The sequence below is a fragment of the Glandiceps talaboti genome, chromosome 12 (genome assembly GCF_964340395.1).
Source record: "Glandiceps talaboti chromosome 12, keGlaTala1.1, whole genome shotgun sequence".
NCBI lineage: Eukaryota > Metazoa > Hemichordata > Enteropneusta > Spengelidae > Glandiceps > Glandiceps talaboti.
Genome location: NC_135560.1, coordinates 15,455,389 through 15,480,478, shown reverse-complemented (window position 1 = coordinate 15,480,478; position 25,090 = coordinate 15,455,389). Strand labels below are relative to the sequence as shown.

The 25,090-nt window shown below is 35.2% G+C and overlaps 1 long non-coding RNA gene across 1 annotated transcript; it reads right to left on the bottom strand.

Moving 5' to 3' along the window:
• Positions 1 to 2,156: 2,156 nt before the first annotated feature.
• On the bottom strand, positions 2,157 to 23,974 carry LOC144443233 (uncharacterized). Its single transcript, XR_013481675.1, has 3 exons — positions 23,888 to 23,974; positions 19,279 to 19,350; positions 2,157 to 2,170 (listed from the first exon to the last, which is right to left on the bottom strand). It is a non-coding gene; the product is annotated as an uncharacterized LOC144443233 (long non-coding RNA).
• Between the last annotated feature and the right edge of the window lie 1,116 nt (positions 23,975 to 25,090).

The window sequence follows — 25,090 nt, the reverse complement described above, 5'->3', positions numbered from 1 at the left end:
GAATCATGATCACATTTTTTCTTATTACTTTTTCTTGCGTCACTCCATTTCAATGGAGGGTTACCAGCAGAGAGTTTCTTTGCCAAAGGGGTTTGCCGAGAACACGATTTTTTTTGGTAGTGAATCTTTTCAATGGGTTTATGCGGAGAATCAACTCCTGCCGAGGCATTCATCGTAACATGTCTTGTCGATTCGACCTTTCTCTCGAACCGTAATGTCTTTTTTCGATGTGATTCCTGAGAACGATACCTGTCAATTTTATCTAGACATGGTGCAGAAAACGTCTTTTTAGAGAATCCTTCTCTTTTCCCGCGTAATGTACAATCTGTCTTTGTCATCTGGTTGTTCGGATTTGATTTCAATTTTTCACGCCCGCTTGTAGTAGGGTTTTCTACCTGAGGGTTAGTCTCCTGAATGACATCCGTGCAAGATTTGGTTTCGACGCTGTGGTCACCAATCGATGCGGTACAGCTGTTTGTAATGCTCCTGCTAGTTAATTTAGGAACGATGCTCTTCAAAGTTGCTTCCTCCAGCTCGGGTGAGCATAAACCCTGTTCGCATCCTTGCAGAAGTGCATAAGTGACGCGATCGATCTGTTTTAACAGAGCGCGCAGCTGTCCAGTTACAACATTCAATTCACTCACAACCGTACCTAAATCAGACACAACGATTTTCATCTTGCGCTTTACCTCTCCTGTCTTCACCGCCTTCATCATTCTCCAATGAAATGTAAATATTGTAGTAGCACTCAGATATATATAACCTGTATGCAAATATCTCAAATATAGGATCGAATGCAGTCTATCCACTGGCGACTCTGAGTTCTATCAAAACACAATGATCCAGAGAAACTAAAACAGAGTAGTTAACTTTACACTTTTTATCAGCTTCTGAACAAAATGAAATTGTTATATTCCGTGCAATCATTGGTATGCATTCTGCATATCTGTTTAAAACTCCTGAATCATCTTCCTGTAGGCGGCGTTTTGTCAGACGACAAAACATGTGATTTCTATCTTATTGAAATATGTCCTACAATTTTACTAAATGCTGGTCACACACTCATTTCCTTGTCACAACACGGCTATCCCGTCTTCTGTAAGGGGTGACGAAGATAAACAGAATGGTTAACCCAGGTATGGTGTACACGTAGACTTGACGACGAAGCTATCCACTCCTGTTGTCTATGACGTCACAAATATCACATACCCAGGGGAGCTATGTATCCCATGGGGCATTTCATTACACGACACCATTTATCGACGCAGGAATGACACTGTATTAGTTTAATTTGATCGAGCGGTTTCTGTGATCGTCGCTTCAAAGGGGGAAATCTCTTTATACAACAAGACGAAGTAATCATTTTCGCCCACAGACAGAAAGCAAGTTGGGACAATGAACACTCGACAGAGGTAGATTAATATTACTGGGATTTTCCCGCTGCTTTTAGATGAGTTTGATGCATAGCGTCTTGTAAACTGTTTTATATCTCCATTCAGTATAGTCCTACTATGTCAAAGGAACGTTCTGGTTACTGAACCTTGTCGATTCGGATCTTGAACATTCGTGTTTCTCTGCAAGAAAAATAAGCATTTCAATAACTAGCTGAATATTTAAAGTCAACTTGAAGCTTTTGAAATTTGGTCAAATATGTGTGCTGTGTACAATTGAAAACAGAGCAAAACTACAACATTCAGTGGAACTTTACACATATAATGCATTATGCATTTGACGTGCACAAACAATCTAAAGAGATGGCATGCTTTAAAACAAGGGAAAATAGATAAGAAACATGACATTTTCGATTATTCATCCTGCTTGGGTATGCAGGAGACTACAAATATATTATAAGGACGTTTATCATTTTGACTATGAAGAAGAATGCATTAAGTTACATACATTATACTCAGTGCATCGTCATAAGCCCCAAAGTATATTCTTCTAGCGAGGATGCTTAACAAATATATATCCAACGTCGACTCGGCAATTGTTAGCCCTTGGATATTACCTCCATCGTCATCCAAATGTGCAGTACAGATAAGGAATAAAGATGAACCAAAGGAGATCCACCGCTGCTCGCCTCGGGCGGGGTTAGAGGTCAATGTTTCTGATCCAACAGGTAATCAGTACGAGTCGACTCGTTGGTGTATTATTTCATCGTGGAAGGTCCCTTCAAGAAAATAAATTCAGAAATCTCATCAGTCACACAGAAAGCTTACAATCGATGTTCATGATATCGTTTAACAACACATTGATTAATACGTAAGCTGTTTTAAATGTCATCGACAGTACCCATCCGTTCGACAGCCAAATATCTTTGTTAAATGCATTCCAATTTCCTAGACTACGTGGTGTTCGATTGTCGAAAGTGTCTCCTCAATTCTTGAGTTATTTCTCCAATCTGACAGCTTACAATAGGCATATTTGTCAGTTAAATGCAGCTACAAATAGCACTTGTAATTAGACCAATCTCATAAGAAGGAGAGTATGGCAAAATGCGTCCTGTAAAGATCTGTAAAGCATTATCCGCGTCTCATTATCAATAATTGCTCCGGAACACGACAAAATCAAACACAATATGCTTGCAAGGAAATGTCAATCAGTGAAACGTGACATAAATTCTTGGAGCATGGCTCAGCCACCGTAAAAGAGATTCATCGTCCTTAGAAAGACGAGTGCGGACAAAAGAACAAATTCATCACGACTTTTTCTACCCTAATCCCATCTAGACTATACGCCAATGAATATAAATAGTCGAGATTAATGTCGTTCATTCTGTTGCACAACGTCTATTTCGATGAGTAGAATGAGTATATAAGCGGTGAAATATGTCTCCTACTCGCATCTTTAATACACTCGCTGTATTGAAAGCGCCTCTCTCATCCGTTATCTAACCACCTAAGGCACACAAAGCTGTACTTTGTGATGGGTATTTGTGATAGACTAAGTACTTTTGGAAGCAAACTAACAGTCAAGCGGCCTTTGGACACGGAACAGTTTTTCCCGTAGTTTGCAGGTCATCAATGATTATTTTCCGGAGCCAACATCGTTTATGGTGATCCAGGGTGTCAATACTTGGGTTAAACGAGTCCGACGCGTGATCAGCCCATTGGCTCTTAGTGTTGATTGCCTTCACGGCAGGCTTATATTTCTCATAAGGGTACACAGTCAAAACTATTTCCTTATACATCGACCGTCATCACATTGTTGAAAATTGCCTCAAAAATAGAAATTGAGTGTATATATATACTGGAACCCACTCGTTCGCTATGTCTATAATCGAATAGTTATGTATATAAATAAAATGCAAACATTAAAATAAACTCTTACTAGTAAAATTATGACATTAATAATATATTGTAAGTCCGGCTAATGTAGGTTTATCCCCTGGCCAAAACACATATACATGTGTGTGTTACTATTATAATACTGTTAGTTCAAATCACGAGAATATAGGGTTAGACCATGTCCCGTAGTTCACTAGCATGTTTAACCTATTTGGTTTATAACATATGATGCATGCCACGTCCGTTCAAATCCAATAACTAAAAAGACTTCCATCCGTTACAATCACATAATGAATTATGTACATACTGCATCGATCAGTCTTGCATTCGTTATGAAACCGTGTAGGTGAATACATTCTGTACATAAAAGTTATTTATGTATGTATGTATGTATGTATGTATGTATGTATGTATGTATGTATGTATGTATGTATGTATGTATGTATGTGCGTGCGTGCGTGCGTGCGTGCGTGCGTCTGTCTGTCTGTCTGTCTGTCTGTCTGTCTGTCTGTCTGTCTGTCTGTCTGTCTGTCTGTCTGTATGTCTGTCTACACACACGCACACACATATGTGTACATGTATATGTATATGTGCGTATATATAGTATATATACGCACTTGTGTTATAGAAGGTCAAAATGATGAGTGGTATATTGTGTCAGGGCAGCACAAGATAGAACACTTGTCACTCCTAATACTGATGTTAGAGGTGATAGAGGCGCCAATATGTACTTATACAGTCTCTTGAACACTTGAACAACGACACTCTCAAGCCTATTGAAAATAGTAATGCATGATGCACGAACCATTCATCAACTCTACCCAGCAGTTGAACACTCGCCATCGAAATTTAGCAGTGAATATGAACCAAGTGGTTTCTGACAATGTAATTTTAGCAGCTGATCTGATAAGAAAAGATCGTATCAATAATTTTCATTTCACTGTATACACAGCGTTGGTTGAATAAACTATACATAGATCTATACTTTTTGAATGATTGAAAACCCGAAACGTATTAAAAAAGTTGAACCATCTTCTAGGTTTGTCGATACAGCAGTTCGTGGGATCGTGATATACATACTAGCATATTCAAGCAAAGACGTTTCTCCTGAGGTAGAAAGAAAGAAGCGTGGACGGGGAAATTCATACATTAAACGTTCATTTCGTACGTACACAAAGCTATAACTTAGTTGTATTCGCAAAATGTAGTACATGATAAGAATGTGTATAACTACAAGGGAAGCAGGTTCAGTCTAAACGAATTGTCGTATGTCTAAATATCATGAAATCGCCACATTGTTTCTTCTGCTCGACAAACATTGTACTAACATCGCTAGATCGTATCGTCTGGCTTTACAAAAATCTTACTAAATTTACTAAATCTGATCGCCTGTCTTGACTAAGACGTTATTAACATTAACACTATAAGTTGTCATATAATATGAAGTACAATTGTAATTATTTACATAAAATTATTTACAATTACAATGTAGCAAATTGAATTTTGGAAAGATTTTGACATCACGCCAGACAATGAAAGACACGGTGTTAGCAAGGTGTTTCTGTCAGACGATAAAAAGTACCAACGTTAGTAAGATTATGTACAGTCAGGCGATAAAATGTAGCAATGTTAGCGCGTTTATGTACAACCAGGTCATAAATTTAGCAAAGTTAGTATGAGTATGTACAGCCAGGCGATACATTGTAGCAATGTTAGTGAGATATTTGTTGATCCAAGCGACGTGTTGTTTCAATTTAAATGGCTTCCATTGTACATTGTGTTTGCCATCACTTTCTTTAATCTTTTTAGGGGCCAAAGATAGTAACTAAGAACTAAAAAAGAGCCATCAACGTTATATGTACGGCAGGAACCCACTCGTTCGCTATGTCTATAATTTACTACATTCGAGTCTTTATGGCTTTGACAATCTCACGACGTCACCTGTAAATGTTTAGTTAGCCACAATCTTATGTTATTTCTAAATTCACAGTAAATACATTTCTTTGAAATTTACATACAAATTGAAACGAAAAAGAGTTGACGATGGAAGCACAGTACATTTATAGTATTACACACACAATTGGGTTATCTTCATCATTAGTTTACAGAGAAACATTAGTAGCGATTATTATGTAGCCATTAATTACATTTAAAACCTGCCCGATATGCAACCTGTTTCGCGTGAGTGAACAAGTCTACCAGCACAAAGAAATAACGTACATGTGTATACAGCTGAACAGTCAGACTGTTGGATATGATGGTACAGATCATAAGTGGATTGACCTAAGGTTAAAGGTCAAGGCGGTAAGAATCAAAAGTGGAAAATGAATGCAACTCTGTTTGCTGTTTACAAAATAATTATTGTGTAGACCAACGTTTGTCAGAATAATAGGGGTTTTATATTTGTTATGATATTATATTACCAAAATACTTCTATCATTTCTTTCTATTGTAAGTTCTTTGGTATGTTTACGCATCACAGAATACATACAACTTACTAAGTTACACTTGTAATCTGACGTTTGAATTACCTTGGAATACATTTTCATCTTTAGCTCAAGTATTTAAAGAGGGTCACAACTGAGTTACACCGAAGAAAACATATTGAACACTATTCGGTTCTCGTTTCATTAGTGAGGACAAATAAAAAATTACATGTTTTCATCCAAGAACCCGAGCGATCCAAGTTTAAGTCGCCGACCCTAAATATATTTTTTAATTCGAAAAGATTAAAATTCAAGAATTTTCTTGCCATATTAAAGTATCTATAGTCATTCTTAAAAAAACACATTCCAAAAACCCAGGTATTTTCAGACTGTAAACTGAATTTATACAGTACAATCTGCACATATAATTGTCATCATTTACTTCTTTTACACCCCATCAAACTATCACAGAAGCATTTTGACCATAAAGTAATCTTGACTTAGGGTCGGAGCAATTTCTCAAACCATTATTTGTTTTCCAATTTTGCCTTAAGTTAGGTGTTGCCGTTTTCGTAGCCGTAAATACACACTGAATACTGCGACAAAAACTGTAAATACTTTGACAAAATAACACGTGTATGATTAACTATTTAGGCTATAGCCAGTTTGAGAATTGAAAACTTTAAATGGAATATAGCACGAATAAGGGAGTCTACGTGGTGTTGAAAGGCAACCTAATCTGAATAAATCCAGAGCTTTCACAAATCAGCTTGGCACGATTCGTGTAACATTGCTAACACTCCGGAAATGAAAACCGGTAGCATTTTGTGTTTGTCTTGGTAAGCTGAGATCAGGCTTTCAATTATTTTAAAAGACTCTCCGGAATGGTTACCGTATTCGATTTAGCTCATTACTTGTCGAGAAGCAATGTTACTCACGTCCGTAGCTATGAAGACCTCCCGGCGTAATATATACACTTAGCTAGCCGTCGCATTTACGTGTGTAGTAGCGTATAGTGTGTTCAGGTCGAAAATGACACTAACAAGAATCACACATTTAATAGAAACGTTGCTTTCGTTTCAAGGGAAAAAATAATTACATTGATGTTTCAATATATTTTATGTGAAGTGGTATCAACAAGCGAAAAGATGTTTCTAAGTATACACTCCATATGTACGATGTAGTACGTCCCTTTAGAAATAATAATCTCCAACAACTTTTGCTGCTATTTTATAATTACTCACAAAACATTCAAACCCATTCTCATTTAAAATCAACAAAAAATCAGGGATAGTCACACACATTTCAAGTGTAAAGAAAATAAAAATTACGCCATTTTAGAATCCAATATGGCCGCCGAATATAACAGCACAGTAAATAAGAGATTGCCGATTTCCTTCAAAATATGACGAAAATATGAGTCCCTGAATTTCTTTCAGGCTAATATCTGAAAAGCACCAGGAGCAATATTTTAAAAAGTAAATTTTGGAGAAATGTTAAGAAATTAGTCCCGAGGTCATTTCTGCCATAAAGGAAAAACTCCATAATATCACTACGAACAAGGTTCTGTATCGTTGGACGCTTGACGATGATTTAATAGTGAATTAACAGTTAATTGTTAAGGTAACAAAAACTAAACATGGAACATACTTAATTAGGGAATGGAAAATCTAACACAAGAAATAATTAATTATTGATGCGATGTTTTCGACGTTTTCACCATCAATGTAGGCTATGGCATTAGTACTAGAAATCACATGCTACATTTTTTTATTGCATCGCGACATCTTCAATAATTCTAAACAATTCAGAAAACTAACCATATGTATCAAAATAAAAATATATCAAAAATCCTTATATCCGTAATCCGTAGTATAGATGTAGGTGTGAAACTCACTGAAACAGCTTGATCATTGCTTTATTATCTGCAAATCCTTACAGCATTTCAAAAGTCATGCGCTGTACCACATGGTCGTATAATCCTGTTTATTCACTATAGTTGTTCACTATATCAGGCATATCAATACAAATAACGTTGCTAGGAATGAACGTACTGTGTTGTAAGGTATCAAATGTTGTCTAATTATTACAACATTTCGCAAGTATAAATTAAAACAGCCATTACAATAGTATCAAGTATATATATCCACTTTTCTCTGTGGCTAACTTATGTTTCGGCTGCTCATAGGTGAAAAGGAGATATCCTTGCTATATTAACTAGATAACAGGGAAATGCCATACCAGGATACCACAAATAATGCTACACACCTCTTGACCGAGGTGAATGATACTCTATTCTTATGGCACATCCTGGATTACGGATGCAGGGTAGAATAACGCACATTGATTAGCACTCAATCAGGCACAGGTCAACGTCACGAGTACGTAAACGACGTGATGAAATGTCTCATCCGCCAGCTATGACTTACCTGTAGGCTCTCTGCAGACATCAATGATGCAGAAAAAGTTCGACAAGCGAAGGAAAACGTTTAGTAGTACATGTAATCCAGCAAATGAAACAGAATCGTGAAGCCGAGTAGACCTTTACCCATTAAAGACATGAATACATTTGCCTTTTAGTAGCAGTATGGCTTAAACAGCTGCGTTCATTTGACCTCGCTATGTAGCTATTATTACCATTACAGGCCGTTTGCTTCATGTTGAGACAAGATTTACGACTATCGGTAGGACAATAATTCGCGGTTACACCGAACGAATGTTTTTACAGAGAATGGGATATAAAATGTAAACGACCCCTTTATCATTTAGCGGCTTGCTATTAAGGAAGATTTATGCAATATGGATACATATACTTTTTGACACAATTATTCGCTTCATAACACATACACAAGCACACATGATACACTGGCATATGTAACAGGTATATATAACAAGGTAACAAGACCCTAATGATGCTCTGTTAACAGTGTGATAGCTAGTCAGAATATTTTGAAACCCCTTCAGGCTTCAGTTGAGTTTTGTTGACGTCATTCAGTTGTTGACGTCATATATATATATATATATATATGTGTGTGTGTGTGTGTGTGTGTGTGTGTGTGTGTACGTACAAACGTATGTATGTATGTATGTATGTATGTATGTATGTATGTATGTATGTATGTATGTATGTATGTGTGTGTGTGTGTGTGTGTGTCTGTGTGTCTGTCTGTCTGTCTGTCTGTCTGTCTGTCTGTCTGTCTCTGTCTGTCTGTCTGTCTGTCTATGTACATCGGTGACATATTGGGAAATTTAGTTGCTGACATACAAAACTGTTCGAAATACTATGAAATGGTGTAGAGAAGACAACAATAATTTAAGAAAAGGTATTTTCTCTATTTACTAACACCCCCTAGAAAAAAAGTCAAAAATGAATAGTTTAATAAATGGTCAAATCTGACATTTTGCTTAGATATCTGTGAATGTAAGAATATTTTTTGGAAATGTTTCTGTTAGAAAAAGATTTAGTTTTGTAATCCAGTGTAATGGAGAAGAGTTTATTCCATAATATCTCCATTTACAATAAAATAAAGACGTTAACGAATTGCCAAATGTTTACTACCGTAACGTTGTTTGTAGATGCAGGATGCCTACGTTCAACTTCAGATTTGAGTCAACTCTGAATGAACTCAGTCAAGATGTCGCCATTTACCGTCAACAAACCCCGAACCTTGTCACGAAGCACACTTGAATCTTGTTCATAGATGAAGGGAATTGGGATGATATGCGTATTGTTAAAGAACAGACTCGAAGCCGACCGCGAGTCTACAAATATTCAATTTTTAAAATTACTGTTGACCCTCAGATAAATGGCCCTTTTTATTTTTAGAACTTATCGTCCATTTGAAATTAATGACTACCGTCGACTCAAATACATATATAGAATGCAGTTCATGTTATGAGGGCGAATTATTCTAATGGTATGATTGTACTTCCATGTAAAAAGACAACCACGATGGTAAAATGTTATACATAGCTACATTAGTACTAAGTGCAAAATAAAAGCACACCAAAATTTCATATCTAGATAGTTTGCCCACATCTTTTTGGATTACTATAAAATTAAAAATGATCCAGAAGCTTCTATAATTGGAATTTTATCATTTTTCGAACCAGTGGTTTATGAGTTATATTTATGGACGCGTTGGAATTATTACCGATGTTATATGAATCAGAAGTAATTCAAGTTTATGACGACATTGAATGTATTGGCTATGCTGTATAGGAACGTAGTAACTCACATAATTATTGTATTACTCTAGGCTTGGAAGCACATTTAAAGATTTCATATACGGCAGTTCATTTTATGTCTTTTATGGAACTTCCTTGTCTGTGAAATATTGCTTTTAATTTTATATGTTTGAAATTATCGCCGAGTTCGTGCTCAAATGGTTGTGAAAGGAACACTAAAAGTGGTAATGACAGAACAGCAATTATATTAAGATTGTAAAAAAATATCGTTTCTAGTCTAATAAGAGGTATCCTTGGTTATGATCTTTTCATGGACACACCATCTGTATTCAACGTTTTACATCTGATGAAAATGGAACATTACACAAGACATGCATCCACACGGCAAAATAGTAAATGTTATTCGTTCTTCAAAACGTATATGTTAAGGTCCCTCGCTGTTTTCAAATTCCAAAAAAATATGGCTTTCATGAGGATGCGTACCATATTTCATCCGTGGCAATAGTCTCCAAGTCGTAGTTACACATTCTAGTTAATTGGGTCAAGTTCATATCGTGTGTAAAATATTTGTAAAGCGATGATGCTGTCAAGTATTGGTTTAATTAACCAACAACAATATAATACATATTACCACCGTAGATATTAGTTTGTGTGACCATAAGGTGTTAAAACATCATAGTGGAATTGGAATAAGCAATGAGATTTAGTTATAGGGACATAGTCTGTAACTCTATGGTTCTTAGCACGTTGTGTGTCATATTGAAACAAGTCTTCTGTCTTCGAAGACATAGCCCCCAACACTAATGTACTGTTAATTGGCATCTAAAAGTTAAGGCTGAAAACATTGTACTATTCAAACTATTAAAACACGTTGAATCGTGTCTAGCATCTGAAAGAGCTGTCACCAGGAATCCACATTTGAAATATAATATTATGACGTAATATTTCTGTTACCAAAGTAAGTTAAAAACGCAATATTTTCAGTTACCATGCAAATTTGTGCAGATTCAATCACCTCTATCTAGTTGTGTTAATGATTTCCACCACGTTAAGTTTACTATGTACATTTTTCATACTGACGCTAGCCATATATGTGTAGCCAAATATGTGTATCGGTTACAGACCACGCCACTTTAATTTTTAATTTAACACATGATCAGACTCGGAAAAGAAGGGCCTTTATTTAGCGAATACAAAACAAAACTCTCAGTGTGAGCGAATTGTGTATTGTTTAATTTATATTTCTAAAGGCAAAAGACTTGCATGTTATGGAGTGAAACAATTGAATTACTTATATATGGTTGTTGATGAGGACAGTAGATACCAGCATTAACAATTTTGAATGATTGATATGACATGCTTATATGCGCTCATTGTAATCTGTGGCTCTCACACTTCAAGGTTTAGTTTTTGCACGCAAATCGCGTTTCCTCCACATCCAGTACCTAACAATAATCAACGTTTAGCACTTATGTGATCTAGGTTAAATATATGTGCATTAGATGCTAACTGTGTTAGCACATCAAGTTTGTAAAATACAAATGAAAGATTAAGATCTGCGAAACAGAAATAGTCTATATTCATAGTTTACGGAATGTCAGAATAAACATATAAGATTTCGACATTTAGTTTCAATGACCACTCGAAGCTGGTATTTATCTATAGGTAAATGAAGATCTCCCAAATGCTGTAATGACTATGTTTCATTTTCTTACTTTGAACCGTCTAACCTCCGAGATATAGTTCAAAAGATGTCTGTCGTTGACGCTTGATAACCCTCATAAATACGATAGACAATGTGATTATATATACAAACAGTATTGGCTATGACTACAGGTTTTGATGCTAATCGCATATGTCTCATAAATGCCAGACGTTATAGAGTCTTTTACCTCACCAGAGCAAAGATCTAAACTGTCCAATCTGATTTTTTTGTAGAATCAAACATAATCACGTTGTAAGAATGCAAGTACTCACCTTCAGTTAAATGTTAGGTATTTTTTGGCAGATTTTAATGATAATAATCTTTATTTCCAGAAATACATATACATATATAACAATTCTACAATGTATAAAGTATTCAACATGGGAAAGGGAGACGTAAAATAGTTGTCTTTGCAACTAGTCGAGTCCGTCCCCTTTTACAATCTTAGGAATTAGGAATTATTAATTACTGGGTCTGCTGATCAAATTGAATGTATTGTAACATTGACAGAATAGAAAAAAAATATCATAAAGGATTTACAAAATACATCACATATATAGGTGGACAAACAACAAACAAATACACAAACACAAAGAAACAAAAAAATGCCCTACTTAAATATACAGACAAACGGTAATCAATCTCTATGAATATGAAGTATAACTAGTTTACAATGATTGGATATATTTTTTGAACTCTTTTTGGAAATGACTTCTGCTATTTATGTTGCGAATGTTGCTAGGGATGCTATTCCATAATTTAGCACCTGCATACTTGACAGCTTTGCGTGGTAGTTCCTTCATTGAACACAACTACATGTAATATACAGTTATTCAATACGAATGATGAAATTTCCCATTGATAGGCACCCTTGTTACATGATTCCGTTAACCATAAGAAAACCTTTATTTACAACTAAAATGATGTGATTTATTTATTTATTTATTTATTTATTTATTTATTTATTTATTTATTTATTTATTTATTTATTTATGTTTTTAATTTGATATTTTTTGTGTCCTATAGGCCAGAGGGCTGGATGTGGCTCTTTTTTTGTAAATTTTATTTAAGTACTCTATGATTTGTCCATATAGGACAACTTATAAACAATAACATAACATAACATAACATAACATAACAGTATCAATGCATGACACAACATTCCCCCTTCCAAATTAGCTGTCAGATGAGTACCACATGTTATTACAAATCATCAACAGTACAAACATAAAGAAGCCATTCCATATGTCTTGCTTAAAGGCAGTATATATTAATTGCATTACGTTACATATGTAAGTGGTGGGATGTTGAGATCGAACGAAAAGTTTAACTCTAAATCCAACCCAATTTGTCTACTATTGAATCCATAGCTTTTGATATGGTCGCCATTTGGTGATATGGTCATTACAATACACAACTTTAAAGTTCAGAGGGAGAGGAACCTCGCAAAGTGACTGAGCACTTCCTGATGAAGTTACAATGTAGCTAATGATTAGGAAAAGGACACGGCTTTGGTTTAAGAAAAATTGACAGCCGAGGTCAATATCAATGAGATTGGATTTTAATCACACACCAAACTTTGGAAATTTCTTAGGACCCGGGGCGACGTTCTGACACTACCATTCATCCTTAGCTGTAAGCAACAACACTATTAATTATTCCTGTCGTAAAAAGAAGAGTACATCGTTTGTCAGAAGAATTGCCCATCGTGTTAAATTTCTTCTTGATCAGTTGTAAAATGAGAAAAGGGTTACGAGAATCTTCGCTATACATTGTAGTGTATGTATATATTAGTAATATGAAATGAAACTGACAGCGTACGTTACTTCTGCACTCGGTCAAATTAGTAGTTGTTAAGAATATGGCGGTCACGTTCTGTAAGCGATATCTAAAAACTAAAACATATTGGTATGTACACTAGTATTTATAAAGTTAATGATGGTAAAGGGTAGAAAACGGAAAATATCATTACATATAGCTATTGAAATGATCCAGAATGAACATATTAACGTATTAGGAACCTTGAGTCTTGCAAATATAAATCTTTTAATCGTTGTTGGTACGTTGTGAGCATTAGTGTTATCTCTATGGGAAATAGGGAACTTGCAATCCAGACTGAGCATGCTCAGATGCAAAGGACTATGGGATTATCTGTGGTAATCGTAACACCTAATCTGGAGCTACCGATAAAATAAACCCCCCACAATGGACAGGGTGACTATGAATTGATTATCTGTGGTTACAAACAATGTAACATTGTTTACAATACTATTTGATTAGTATTTATTATCACATTTCCCATGACGCAACATTCATCATGGTGGGTTTGCAAGTTCCCTATTAACATCGATTTCTTTGAAAACAGGACGATGAACAATGACGTTGAAGTTTCTTTTATTTAAAAAGGACCAGGTTCAAGCTTCGTATGTCAAAGTCTTTGCAGAGTTGAAGAATTCCGACTTTCAGGCATGCATTCTACCTTATAAAAATTACATTTTACCGCAGTCAGTATTTGGTTTTATATGTATCATAAATGTGTTGGAACACCTCGTTTAAATGAACTATTTGTAGCTATGGATTCAAACTCAGACCGCTATACGCTGGCGTTGTTTGGCAACGTGTTCAATTCATACCATCTGAACTAGTCTTTTACAAGGTCTGTTGAATATCATGCCATCCTACGATCAAAAATAAACCACGCTGCCCATCTTGTTAAACATAATCTACAATCCTTGTTCAATGTTTAAATATGTACGTTTACGTGTTGAGCCTTTGCGCTGCATACAGATACGCCAAGCAACGTATCATTGGAAAACCCCCAAATCTTGAGCATTCCCCCGCAAATTGAATTTAACATGCTGTTAAATTGCGAATTTTCCGAGTACGGACGGAAATTGCTACAAAAATTGTCACCTAACTGTACCAAATTACACGTTGATTCGTTTTCCCAGTGCTCTGAAAGACTATTGAAAATGTTCTTCCACTGACTTCATGGCATTACATTAAGTTAATAGACTTGAAAAATAAAATTACATCAAATATACACGCTAACAGAATTCTATAATTGTGCTACGTTGGTCTTGAAATAGAACCACCCACATTAATGTAATTCTGCTTCAAGATCAATAATTCTTTTCACGGAAGACAACACTCGTGTATCCCAGGTACCGTGAGACAATTACATTCTTCGATATTTGCAGCAAAAATGTGTAACGACTATAAAATATATGTGCCTGGTCATTGAATGTAAGATCAACTTCTTTATATACACAATCACATTCTAATGGCACACTTTGAATTAAGTTATATCCACCGAATGAGAATGTATGCACTAAAATGACAATATTCTAAGAATTTATCTAGAATAAATGTGCCTAGAGAATTTCCTGTAGGTTGTTTGACGCATGCAATCGAAAAGGTATTATGTCAGAAGTCTTTTGGGAGGATAAAGAGACCTCTTCTAATATCTGTAATATTATTGTTTCTATAGAGTCATCTCATAGTTATGCCTGGAACCATCAGTCTTACTTTGCTTTATATCTAGATATCTAGGTATGCATAGTCTAGGGAATAGAAAGTGATATAGCAAAGAGAAATCTGTTATATTGACTTCAAACTTCATCACATACATTTGAATTGAATTGAATTGAATGATATCCATTACACAGAAAAATTAACATCACAAAATCAGTAAATAGTAAATATCTAAATATTATCTTTCCCCTTACTCCTTCATACAATAAGCGATCCTCCGAGAAAGCAAAGCAAAACAAACAAACAAACAAACAAACAAAAAAAACCCAGACAGACAGACAGACAGGTAGACAGAGGGACAGACAGACACAAACAAACAAACAAACAAACAAACAAACAAACAAACAAACAAACAAACAAAAAAACAAACAAATAATATCGATTACAAAGTGACATACTTCTTGTATCGTGTTTTTCACGCATTCCTTGTGGTTGCACCTGTGTTGTCCTCGATTGCTTCCTATGGTATGTTTTAACATTAACAGAAGGCACAAATACGTTTACCCTGAATATTGCTGTTCAAAACACCAAGTCTCGTTACAACGGACAGACTGTATTGCTTATGCAATTCGATGGTACGAACTCAGCACGTACTTCGTAAACATGATTTGTGAAGTGAAGAGCCTAGGATTTAGGCGTAATGTATACTCAGGAAAGAACCATTTAAAGAGGTGAACTTTCAAGACGGTCGAGTATGATTTCAGAGGTGCTATCGTCACAGTCGTAAGTTTGAAAAGTCAAATATAACATCATTTGACTTTCTTCAGACGTATTATTTTCATTTCGGTAATTCAGGTCAAGAATATCGAAGGTTGTCGTTCATATCAGTGATGCATGATGCCGTTGAATGCACAGAGATGGTGATTTTGAAGAACTTGAACGGGCAACGCTCTGACGCTAAGAGAGTATATTTATCTTCAATTCTTTGAATCGTTATGAATCTTCAAGCAAATCTTTCTCCAGAATAAGTATATTTGTGACTTGGTAAGACATCTGAATGATATCAATCCGAATTTAGAAAAACAAATGTTGCAACTGACATATCTATTGAATATTCTTTTGTAATTTTAATTAAGATGAAGATTTTCGATCACAGTGTATTTATCGTTAATCAAAATTAGTAATCATACTTGCGATGCTTGACTCTAGTCAAAGCATAGGTGATATACCGCCGCATATTTTAACTGATCGGTCATTGGCCTTTTCAAAATGTGGATATTCTTCACATAGAAGTATAGTGCTAAGCCTATATGTTGCACACGAACCCTGACTGACGCCTCGAATTCACTTCAAGGGTGTCTCTGCTATCCTATAAGGATTGCTTTTACGATATATAAACACTATAGCGTATCAAGGTAATCGCTAGATGAATAAAGATGTCTTGAGTGGGCAGAAGTTAAGAAGACATTTTTGATCGACATAGCCAGAGTCTCTTTATATTTCGTAATTGGACCACCTGCTTTCGGTGTCTAGGATTGAGTGACTTCTTACTTTGTAATATTGACAAAGGGACAGAATTAATGTTTTTCACTGCTTGGAGGGATTAGTACCATGGTTGAAAATGAATGCTGTTGCGTGTCATGGCAGAACTGCAGATGGCAGATCTAGATAGTTTGGAACTGTGGTACCGAGCCATGAAATGGTCAGCTGTAATACGACGCTATTTCCGTAACACCCTTTATGTGTCTATTCAAGGCGGAAATATATTTGACAGCTTCCGAACTTTTATATTTTGCTTCTAAAACGATTAGGAAAACGGAATGTTTTTTTTTCGAAAGAATATTCTTCTAGGCGATTTTAATAATTTGACATAAACATTGAAGATTTCGAAATATCAGGTCACAACGTTCGCTATTGGGGAGGATTTTGTTATGCTTTGTAATGATTTTCTTTATCTTAATTTTGTATATTTGAATCCTTGAATAACTGAAGGTAATGGCAAGAAGTGCTATGCATATTACGTTCTCATAGCAATAGGGTTAGAATTAGAATTTATGAAATACTCTCATGATGCTGGCTAAAGAGAGTATGATGTTGGACATTAAACTCGAGTTCATATTGGAAAAACCAACGTCACGAGATCTGCCATTGTTCCTTTTTATTTTCCAAATTGGTGCGAAAATATATTAATTTAATTCTATAGTTCATTTTTCAGAAGTACAGTTTTTGTTTTCAAAGTAGCAAAACTCTAAGGAAGATATATCTAATAATTCCTGGCAATTGTGATAAAACTGAAAGGCCTGAGGCAATCGCACTACGAATTACAGTGCACATAAACGATTTTCTCCGATCATTTTGTTAGTTGACTATAGATCGAAACGATTATTTATATAGCAGAGAATCGTTTAACTCTTATACTATGTCTAATGGCAATCTTTCATACCGTACCTGAACTACTTTTACATCTGTTACTACACTGAGGTAGTGTGAGTGTTGTGCTTAATTGCTTACAATAGACGTTTTGAAGGTTTTTTGAAGGGAATGGGCCGTATGCTCGTTGAAAACAAGATGGCGCACCATCTGGTGTCAAATCATATGACCAACTCCCACTGAATCGTTCCCTACAACCTTTCAGATAATGATAAAAAAAACCACCACCACCACCACCACCACCACCACCACCACCAACAACAACAACAAAAACAACAACAACAATAAATGTAATAAACAATGAATGAAGTACATGCAGTACCACCGTACCGTTTCAGTCATAACGTAGGTGCGTTGCGAAAGAAAATATTATGTTGTGTAATGATATATTTCTCCACATACCTATGCCATGGAGATATAAAGATTATGAGTATCAATATTTAGAAATTAGCATTTCGAAAATAGTTTGTGTATTCCTTACGTAATGGTACATCTGAATGCTGATCTTCTTCGTCCTCTCATGTAATGTTTATTCCTATGTAACCTTACTAATACAATAGCAGTGTGTTCCAATTATGCGTAATTTCCTCTTTTCATAGCTTTCCGAAGTCATTTTTCATGAGTGTATTAAATTGCATCACATTAAGTAGAAAGTTAGCTGTGACTAATAAAACGTATATGTCTACTGTTGTAGTAAAGTGATGTATTTAAACTGTCCGGAAATTAGATGCCGAGGAAACAAATGAAATGAATGTATTGTAAATTTTGGGAAATTCTAGGTCCTCATACTTAAAACTTATCGCAATCTGGTTCAACATTAAACCTACACTAGCTGTTACTGGGATCGTAGTTTTTTTTATCAAATAACCAAAGATATATTCACTAAAAAGTTGTCAGTTATTGTTTAGTTTTGCAGTACAAGGGAATACCATACGTACGTATAAAATAAAAACTTGCGGCTTGAGTTTGTTGTTACCTTGTTTTTTGACAACTTCAACGTAATCTCAGTGAAGTTCAAGAATAAAAGGGATTGGTTACAAATTATTGACATAGCGGACAAAATGATATCAAAATAATACTATTTTGAATCCAATATAGCTGCAAAATACTGGGTTAACTGTTGAATCCAATATGGCTACCGAATACTTGGTTTACTGTAGAATCTAATATGGCTGCCGAATACTGGGTTAATTAATATATTCCAAATATGACTGCCAAATACTGATCTCATTGTATGGAAAATAAAAGATTATTAGAACGATTTCCTTCCAAAAAAGTGGTGGATTTTTGAAAAGTTATTTCCATGGCAAGGTGTGGAAGAACTAGAAATGATATTTGCAGGAAAACTACCCCGCCAAACGTATTTCGTTAACATTCTTATATCATTGGTCCCTGTTTATAGCCTTCATGCTGGGAAAGTGCGTAAAGATATCTTATATACACTTCTTCTCGACAGTAATCATTGTAGAGTACAAGTACGTTCATATCATTTCGAGAATCCCTAGGGAGAAGGTCTAACTTTCTGATATAATCAATGATAATAAATTAGACCCATGTTATCTTTTAAATAGAAACCATTACACGGCAATATACAGTGTATCAAAATCGCTAATATTTCAGGCTCAGCATTAAATCTTTCAAACCGTGTAGAAGGTAATCTTAGGAAATAAACAGTATTATTTAGGGTAAACTTTTATTGATGTTGTAGTTGTAGCTTTTCATGTACAAAGCCTACGTGACCCAGTATAATATAAGAGCTTGTACTTACATCAGGTAATCTGCTAATATTTTTCTTCTCTCATGAAGGTTTCCGACATCGACATATGTATGTCAGAGCGGTCTATTTAGAGACACAGATAATAGAAATACACTGCACTGCAGATGGAATTTAAGTTTGGCGGCAGTGGTTAGGGACTCGTGAAGACATACACATTCTTAGTTACCGTTTCTTCAGTCGTGCATAACTAGAGCTAGATGTAAAGAGGAATCTTAATTATCTCCTGATAAATTATTTGTTCATTTCACAAATATTTTCATGTTGCCAAGGCAATTTTTAATATAGTATTCAGGTAGCCATAACATGGTAATGAATATTTTATGAAGACCATTCTCGATATCATTTTTCCTATGAATGCCTAATATGGTAACTTTTGAAAATAAGTAAACACAGCGTATTTTCTGTGCGAACCGTGACCACGAAGACAAAATTATCATCAAGATGGATTCCTTAAAGCAACTATAATTGCTTTTGGATGTTGTTCTTTTGTCTCTTTTCTATCCTTCATAACTTTCTCTGTCGTAGATAAATTGCACATATGGTATTGCTACATAAAGAATGCGCTAGGTTTATCTAAGAAAATATGTAATGTCCTCTAGAAACAAAATCACATTAAGCTAGGTATAGTCAACTTAAAATATACGCTTTTCCTTATTATTTAGTGACTTAATATTAAAAGACGGAAAGTTTTCTTATGTTACATACTTGTATGTTTAAGGTGTGGTGCTCAAGTACTTTCTGAGATAGATATTTATATATAAGAATGGTCTTTATCTTTAAGTGAAAAAGAACGGAATGCAGAATATATTCCAACCTCTAGATAATAAATGGCAAGATGAAAATCATGCAATGAACATATTAAACTTATACACGGGGTGGAGGAATCGCCATTTTCTCTTAGTGTAGGTTTATATTGCACGATGGGTAATTTCGAAGTAACTAATTTATAAAAGCAACAAAATGAAAAGTTTAGGCGATAAAGAAATTTATGTTGGGAATAGAGGAATCACCATATGCGCTAAATATTAGGCTAAACTTAAATTTATAACAGACGATAGTCAATTGCGGATTATAAGTAAAGCACAACAAACGGAAACAAAACCAGGAATAAAGTATTAATCATTGCATACACTCATATCGTTTATTGTTCTGATCTTTATGCCGATTCAATTTTTCCGCGAACTACCTGAAACGTGAAATTATACTCCGACCCTGTAGCATGCTCTTAGTGGAAATTGCAATTTTCTATCAAGGTTTCTCTTGTAAATTATTCATTTGTTAATTATAGAATTCTCCGAACGATGGAAATTCATTTAGAAGCTAATTATTCTTCTGGGGTTTATTTTCAATGAACGATCTAATATCAATATAGCGCGAGTCATCATCAGCCCATTTTTCGATCAAATTTGACAATAGTCTATTTAGATCATAAAGCATATGCAGTAAACTTCTGAATTCATGCCTAAACGAGTCGGGCGCTATAGATAGATGTTCAAAGTTTAGGTGTATGATGATATGATTAAGCAAAGTATAGCCAACTTAAAACGTACGCTTTTCTTTCTTATATAGTGACTAATATTAAAATACGAAATGTTTTCTTATGTTACATACTTGTATGTGTAAGTTGTGATGCTCAAGTACTTTCTGAGAGATATTTATATATAAGAATACAATTTTATTAATTTATCATGAGTGAAACGAATTCTTGATACAAGATGCGAATTCTTTGTTTGTATCAATCCACATTGTCACACACAAGTGTTACCATCGCAACAAATAGCTATGATCAATGAACAACAATGTCTGATTGGTTTCTCAATATAACACACTTTTAGTCCTTTTTTTGTTTTGTCACTTTATTGTTTTGGCGACTCACGATTTCCATTTGCAAATTATTCCTTTTATGAGCCTTATTGAGAAATATGTATTTATTGGTTGAAAAGTACATTAGACAGTTCTAGTGATAGCTTACCTATATATGTCTTGTTTAAACACAGATAAAATGGCAGCCTTGGGCCAATGTCATATTAGTAGCTCTTACTTAAAATGGCTTTACATAGAATGGAACGAGACACAGTTGACGTTGAGCGATGTTCTAATGACATTAAGCCTGAGTATACATGTATATGTAACCTAATTGCTTCATCTTTGGAAAGTAATACTTTTTGTTCTCGAATTACGAAGACTTCTGTCTGTTTGAGCATGATATTTAATTACAGCTGGATCATAGAGTTTATTCGAAAACCTGAAGAGAAATAAGTTGCTAAATAACAATGATTAATCACCAAAAGACAAAACATATGCTGCAGGAGAATTATTTACCGGCATTGTCCCCCATGACCATTTGCATCATGCATGTCGTGTTCACTGAATATAGATCAATGTAATAGGCCTCTACCATTAACATTTTTGAAGGTTCAACAATAGGCTTGTGATGCTATTTTGATCATGCAAATATGATTGCTTCTTTTCTATTTGATTGTATTTTTAAATTATGCTCTGTAAATAATACACGCATATTCTACTTCCTCTGCTAAAAATGGTGTCCAGAAACTAACGATCTTCATAGTGAATATTACGCCGATGAAGTATTCATTACTAACTCTCGTGCCTGTCCACATGCGTTGTTATATATTAGGCTTAGTTACATATTGCACAATAGCCAAAATCTGTTACTTATTTCTAAGAATAGCATGTTTTGAATATAACAGAGTTACAGACAATATAAAAAGTGTTCTAACATATTGAATGGCCTATCAGTCCATCAATGTTCAAGTCCTTGAATACTATGCTAGTCAACACAATGGCGATAAGTTACTGCAGATTGTATTTAATGTATTAGGGAATATAGCCCCCCCCCCTCCTGCAGTAAAATCTTGACAAATTACAGTTAACGTTGTTCTGTCATTTATAGCATCAAAATGAGAAATACATCAACAAAATGATGACAATTTGCAAAAAAACCCAAAACAAAACAAACCAAAAACTAGAAAACTAAGTGGTTAATCGGCGAAACTGTCCCTGTGATGTTGGGAGGCGAAGGTTATATACAACTCCCGCTATTGCTAAACGTGATAGCACACACCGGCCAGTAATGAAAACCTTCATACATTTTATGATGAAAAATAACATATTTTCCAACAAATCTCTGACTTTAATTATCTTATATATTGACGTTACCTTAACGTCGTATAATATATAGTGTATGTTAAAATCAAATAACGTTAACGATATCATAACAGTCTTTAGAATTATTCGACAGATGTTATTTTGCAGTTGTTAGAAAGAAAAGCAAGATAAGAAATCTCAGGTTAGCATTAGTAAGGACAAAACGAAAAAAGGTCCTAGGCTAGCCGTACGTACGTACGCAAAACCGTACCTTGGCCTATTCTCGTAGGCCTAGCACATAGTGTTATGTCTTTACCCATCCAGTTTTAAAATTCGACGACAGTGTCTTTGTTGTGTTTGTTTTATGTGTTATCAATTCTAGCACAATCGATTTACATAGTGCATATAGCATCTGTGGTGATGACCGGGTGAGCTATCAATATACACGTTTGATTTACCGGTCAGAATGATGAACATATTGACAGCTGAGCATAATGACACAGTTCAATGTAGTCGTTTACATGCCGACGACATATCATTGCCCTGGGGTTCCAACTACAAATGAATAGGCAATTTTCATCAATAAAATAGCGTTGGAGACGTCATGTTAAGCAGTAATGGTGTTGTTTGCTCGTATATGGTGCTAACTGATGGAATTTTATGGACATGTTAACTGCCGAAATGGTTAATTTCTGTCGTAATCGCTCCAATATATAACGTAATCGATAACGGTTTTTGACCCGCACATGTAGGATATTCTCTATTTTGTGATCGAATTTAAGACTACGGGCACCGACCTTACTGTCAAAACTGAGTGATACGAAGATAGGGCACGATTAAGATATCACAATCGAGTCTTTTGTTATCGTGACCTAGCTCTAAACATATAGTAATAAAAATAGAATATAAATACTGAAGAGGTTCTATTTTTGGAGCTAAATGCTATCATATGCTGTATCGTAATTGTGAGACCGAGGGTCTAATTTGCAGTTCTCAATGTCTAGTTGTCAAACCAAGCCTGCAAGAAGAATCTAAATTTCAAATGCAATGAAGCAAATGAACGTTGCAGGCCTAGAAACACCATAAAATGCTGACTAATAAATTTGTAAATGGCGCACTGACGCGAATACTAATCTTACCCGGTACAGTCGCTGTATGTAGCCTTATTATCAGGCTAACTTCGGCATTCCTATATTCCTGTTTATTGCTTGTATTCAGTAGACCTTGAACGTTGAATGAAGTTTCACGTACGGATACTTCAATGCCTACAACCCGTGTATTTACAGCATGAAGGCATAACGACGACACATGTAACCCAATGTTCCCAGTAGTTGTATCGATCCGACATCGATCATATCACCTCTAAGCTGTGTTCAAGCGATTTTAATAGAGTCAACTTTTTTTTTTAAATTTAGCCTTAAACACTATACAACCCATTTATTACTGCATAGACTACGAGATTACAGAACTGATAGAATAGAATCGATCTTACCTATACGCACAGTGTAAAATCCCATCACATCAGAGAGTAATATGATCTCTTCCTCGCTATCGATACATTCACCTCCTAGGCGATATGGTAGTCTAATAGTTAGCACTTAGCGAGGTGATGACGATACGGGCTGGTTGTTTCATTCAAAGGTCGATTGTCGTTTTCAAATTACACTCTAACTGAGTTTATCACGTGATATACTCTGACGTCACTGAGTCACTGACACTAAGCGTTCATAGCCCATTATTTTTCAAAAAAAGAAATTTGCTAGAACAAACTTACATAGAGCCGGCCAAATACAGAAATGAATTGATGGATAGATAAACAGCCTTTAATACACAGAAGTTAACATAAATCAATAAGAAAGATGGGTGAATAAATATATGTGAAAAAAGAAATGATTTCATAGACGTACTATATATATTTAGAATGATATTATGATAACTATCCATACATGAACAAACACGGAAAATTAAAAACAATAAAACACAGAACATTTAGACATATAAAGGCGATCATGTAATAATCGTGTTTATGTACGGCGCCCTCTCTAGTTGGCAGGTGCCAGAGTCGCAACAGTTGCCCCAAGGGGGTGCACACAGTTGGCCTTTAGGCCATTGTCAGCCATCTTTGGACAAAAACAGAACCAGTAGAAACGTGGAGCTCTCCACATTGTAGTCATGTTTTGTGCATTTTGATTGTGTTACATATTACATAAGTGTGTTGCTACGTACTACTCTCTGTTCATTATTGATATTGGCAATTTGTGAGATAAAAGTCTGAAAAAAGCGTGTTATCAACAAACATATATATGTTGACATCAGAGTTGGTAACGCATGAGGTACACACTAAGGCCGAGATACAGACATACAGACAGGTAAACAGACTGACAGACAGACAAACAGACAAGCATACTAGATATAAAATCTTTTAATGGCTTTATTGTTGGATGGATGGAAGACGGGCGGACAATGTCGCTATAATCATAGATATGTACATAATGTATTCATATCAACACACTTTGCTCAATCTATAATTTCTTCTGTCCGCCTATGTACCTACCTACCTACCCTCCAAGTACTTAACTACCCACCTACCAACATGCCTATCTACCTACCAAAATACATACAAACATAAATAATACATACATACATACATACATACATACATACATGTACATATATACTTGTATATATACATACA